General features: G+C 51.6%; 1 long non-coding RNA gene across 1 annotated transcript in view; it reads right to left on the bottom strand.

Annotated features, from left to right (window-relative positions):
* LOC111177596 (uncharacterized) overlaps positions 1-4,800 on the bottom strand; it is a 150,532-nt gene that overhangs the window by 53,710 nt on the left and 92,022 nt on the right. Inside the window, exons 3-4 of the long non-coding RNA XR_016392058.1 lie at positions 2,836-3,019; positions 226-429 (exon numbers count right to left, since the gene is read on the bottom strand). This is a non-coding gene — a long non-coding RNA (uncharacterized LOC111177596). The remainder of the gene's footprint in view (positions 1-225; positions 430-2,835; positions 3,020-4,800) is intronic.

Raw genomic sequence — 4,800 nt, 5'->3', positions numbered from 1 at the left:
CTGTTTAAAATCAAAGCCTTTCATTACTTCACTAACAGACCTCTGCTGAATGCCAGACCCTGGTTTAGTCAGAGAATGAGTGAGAGAGCTGAATGGGTGGAAATAAGGGAACAAATCCACCTTTATCCCAAAGGGAGCAACTCCTCACATGGTGGAGAGAAGGAAGCAGGACCTACAAAGCTCCTAGCTGGGGTGTGTGCAAGCTGGCTTCTCAGAACGGCTTACCTAAAATCACAGCGTTGGGCTTCCCTGGTGGCGCAATGGTTGAGAGTCCGCCTGCCGATGCAGGGGACACGGGTTCGTGCCCCGGTCCGGGAAGATCCCACGTGCCACGGAGTGGCTGGGCCTGTGAGCCTTGGCCACTGAGCCTGCGCGTCCAGAGCCTGTGCTCCACAGTGGGAGAGGCCATAACAGTGAGAGGCCCACGTACTGCAAAAAAAAAAAAAAAAAAAAAAAAAAAAATCACAGCGTTAATTATAGTCCAGTATTGTGTGTGAAACTGGCCCTAACTGGGTCTTCGCTTCCCCTCTGTAAAGTAGGGCTTCCTGCTCTTCCTACTTCACGGAGCTGTTGTGAGGGTCAATAAGGTGATACCTGGTAAACCAAGCTTTGAGAAACGTCACCCACTATCCAAACACAAGGTGCTGTTTAGTTTCAAGATCTAAAAATTGCATTTTCCATCCAGCTAGCAACAAACCATTTGTTCATAGACCTCTACTCCCTGTTCACATTAGGAAACATTAACAATCCCGGGAATATTTACACTATCACCCGGCAGAAGCCATAAAACTGGGAGAGGGCGATAAAGTTTAAATCCACTCTGGTGGATGAAACACTACTGCTCTAAGTAAACCACCACCATGGAGAGGCACATGGTTTAAAAAAAAAAAGAGAGAGACAAGGAGACAATAAAATCTCCCCTCTCAGATATTTAGAATCAATAAATATGTTATGGAAATAATACATTAGCTATGCAAGGACTGCTTATCTGCCAGGAGAAGACTCTTGATAGTTGGAGAGCGCAGTCGGAGATAGAAAATCCTGAAACCTGGTGCTTACATCAACACCATCTCAATGTGAAAAATAAACCTCTCAGCCCCAGCTCCCACCAGCCCCCAGGAACCATGTGTTCTCATTAAATAAACTGAAGAAAAACTGCTGGTGGGAAGAGCACCTTGAAGAGGGGCACTCATCCTGACTCTGTCACCAGCAAGCTGAGGGAAACTTTCAGGGTCTCAGTCTCTCTGTCTGCAAAATGGGTTGAAGTAGAGCAGGATTTATTTTTCCTTGGTATTAACTCATTTTACATATGGTTAAAAGCAAACTGGTAAAACCCCAATATTAAATGACACGGAAAAGAAAACCAGAATTGCTCTGATCGGCATCAAAGTGAAGTGGAGCTATGACCACCGGCTCCCCCTGCCTCTTCCCCAGAACCCCAGGGCTCCAAACAATACAGTTCCAAAAGCACTCTTCCGGTGACCTTTGGAGACCCTTTAAAATGTGACTGGCTGTGGTTTTACAATTCTTTTGACATTCTTTGATTCTTCCAGCCTTCTTTGGTCCTCTGTGACACACGGCCTTACTTCCTGAGGCTGTGTGCGCCAGACAAGTTCTGTCTCGGCTAGAGAGCGCCTCTTATGACACAGAGTCACACGTGTGGACATTCCTGGCACAGGGCCTGGTGTCTAGCAGGGGCTCCGGAAGAGCCTCCTCTCTTTCTGGCCCACAACCTTGCCAGGGGTGCCAACTCCCAACTCAGCTGGCTGGGCTCCACCAAGAGTCCAGATCAGCCCCTTTCTGCGGAGACCCTAATAGCTGTGCACTTCCCCCTGTGGCGCGCGCGCGCGCACGTGTGTGTGTGTGTGTGTGTGTGTGTGTGTGTGTTGGGGGGCGCCTATCCCTCCCACCACCATGCTGGGGCCAGTCCCTGTGCAGCTGTCTGCACACCCTGGCCTCTCCCACTAGAGCCTGAAGGGGTGTGTGTATACAGTGTTTTCAAATAACCTGGATGATTTTTTTTTAATAAAACTATTTTTTTTACTGCTGTTCCCAACCCACCTGGCACCAGCTGTGATGAGAATCACTTGTATGGTAAAGTGCTGTTGATAAAATTGCTCCCACTGGAACTCAGCTATGCGCTCATGTGGTGCGCTACTGGCTCCTTCGCCGCTCCGCTCTTGCAGCATGCTCATCCCCGCCCCTCCCCGCTCCTTCCCATGCTTCTCTCAAGCCCTGGCTCATCCCTCCTCCCTCCTCTCCTTCTGGCCCATCCTCCCTCCCCCCTCCTACCCCTTTCTTTCTACTCTCCTCCTCACGCTACCTTTCCTTCTGGCATCCTTTGAATGTCTCCCCTCTGCTCCCCTTCCCTACCTCCGCATCTCTACCTCTTCTGTCCCTCCTCACTGTCTCCCCAGTGTCTGCACAGGCGGGGCCAGGGCAGCTCATTGAGAGGCACTGGGAGGCCTCAGGCTTCTCTGCAGAGAGCGGCAGATGCAGCCCAGTCCTAATAAGCAGACGCTAGCGTGGGCAGCTGCCTGTGCTTCGAGGATGCCACCATCCCCGGGTATGCCTCTGGGGTAAGAAGGGGCGAGCAAAGGAAGGCAGATGTGGAAAAGTATGCTAGATTCAGGGAACAGTGTGTAATCTGAAGGAACAGCATGACGAGGAGCTGCTGAAGGAGGTGTTAAACCCACCTAAGTTTGAGGAGGTGTGTAGGGGACTGAGTACACGTTATGGAAGGCTTAAAAACTTGGTGAAGAGGTTCTACTTTGAACTGAGGTCCTTCCCAGTCATGAGAGTGCTCACAGCTGCCCTAACACAAACTTGACCTACTTTATATTGAAGCGTGCAACTGGAGAGCTTCAGGTCCAGCTTTATCAGGGCTCTAGCTCCATCATTTCTGCTGATTTTCTCAAAGAGACAGCTTTCCCGTTTATATGTCTGCTTGGTTCTCATGGATACAACAGGTCTGCAAACAGGGCGAGCAGTTAGGGCAAAGGACCTTCTTGTTCATTTCCTGCAAGAGAGAGAAAGAGAGCACAGGTTCCCACAGTCCTCTCTTGAGAGCAAGAGGGGGCTTCCGGAGAAACCTCTCGCCTCATGTCTCACTGGTCAGAATTGGATCACACGCCCCTTCCTGAATCAATCACTACACCAAACAGGCACTCCCTCTGGGCTGAGGGCAAACCTCCCAAATGCAGGCTGCTACCCAAGGAGGCAGAGGGGGTGAGATGTTGAAGGGTCAACCACAGCACCCTCTACAGCTTAAGGTCCCCCCGTAGGGGAGTACGGTGAGGGGGCAGAGGGTACCTGAAGCCCTGGGCCAGCAAGGAGCATCGTCCCAGAGCAGCAACGTATGTTACATTAAAATTAGATGACTGACTAGAATGCAAAATGTACACGCAGCTTTAAATTAAGGCATGAGACTTCGGAGACATTTTCTGACTAAGCTGCAAGAGGGTCGCCTTACACTTGCTTGGATCATTACTACATTTCTAACACGTGGAAAGTGCACCCAAAAAATACTTGCTGAATGAGTAAATGAATGAACAAATGTTTGAGACAGGCAATTTCAGGCTCCTTTCAGACCTGGGGGGACCATCCCCTCTCCTTTGCTATGGGGGTGCTTCAGCAGAAAAGTCTGAGAAGCAGTGCGATAGACAGAGGGGGTGCCTAGGGAGCTGTTTTTCGTTTCTTTTCAACAGCAGCCTTATTGAGATATAATTCATAGACTATGAACCCGCCCCTTTAAAGGGTACAATTCAGTCGTTTTTAGTGTATTCACAGCGTTGTGTGACCATGACCCACTCCGGGGGAGTTTTAGAGCCAGGTGGGGGAGATTCACGCCCATCAAGAGCGAGGGCTCAGGGCTGCGAGTGGCTGGGGGCGGACGGGGGGCCTGGCTGGAGGAAAGTAGGTCTGGTAGAAGCAGAGAGAACCCCTAGAAAGCTGCAGCGATACTAAAGGGGAGGGGTGGGAACCTGGGTCTCGGGGTGGTAACAGCAAGATTGGAGAAGAGAGGGCTCACGTAAGAGAGGTTGCAAAGACTGCAAATATAGGTTTGGGGGCCACCCGTGGTGGGCAGAGACACTGCAGGACGAAGGTGCCCCTCATTTTCAAGCCATCAGATCTCTATCGCTCGATCCAGGCTACACAGTTACGCAGGCTTGCAGCCCAAGCAGTGGTGTCTGTCCAGCTCCCCTGCCTGGGGCAGAGATGCCAGGAACATGGGTCCCCAGGCGCCGGCCACATGGACATGCAGGGCTGGCGTGACCTGACCAAACTGCTCAGAGAACAGCACCCCAGGTGATATCCTCCTTGCCACGAGCTCCTGAGCTCAGCTACTCATACGCAACATTTCAAGGATGGAGCTGATCCAGGCAAGGGAAAACAAAAAGGAATTTGTGTTCCACCTGGGCGGGGGGGTGGGGTGGGGGTGGGGGGTCCCCTCAGGAGCTGTAAAACTTCCTGCAGCTGTGCCTGGGGGTGGGGGAGCGGATAACCAGCCCCATCTAGCAGGGTGTGCAAGGAGTCCAAGAGAGTGGCTTTCTGGAAGCTCTCAGCGAAGTGGGCCTTGGCAAGACCAGACTAAGCAGTGTCTTCCGCACAAAGCAGGCAGGCTGTGTAAACACCCGGGCAAGAAAGCAGAGACCCGAGCCCAGGACCCGTCTCTGGCCCTTGTGAGCTGCCTGGGCTTTAGATTCTTCGGCTCTAAAGTGAAGGGGCGAGGCTAGTTCCGAATTGCCCAAAAATGATCTCCTCTAAACACTAGGCCCTCTGGGTGTTCCAGGACGAAAA

This window comes from Delphinapterus leucas, chromosome 2 (assembly GCF_059928025.1).
Source record: "Delphinapterus leucas isolate spDelLeu-1000000601 "Yukka" chromosome 2, BTC_Dleu_Yukka2, whole genome shotgun sequence".
In the NCBI taxonomy this organism is placed as follows: domain Eukaryota; kingdom Metazoa; phylum Chordata; class Mammalia; order Artiodactyla; family Monodontidae; genus Delphinapterus; species Delphinapterus leucas.
Note: the sequence above shows the minus strand (reverse complement) of the source record. Positions and strands in the feature narration are given on the sequence as shown.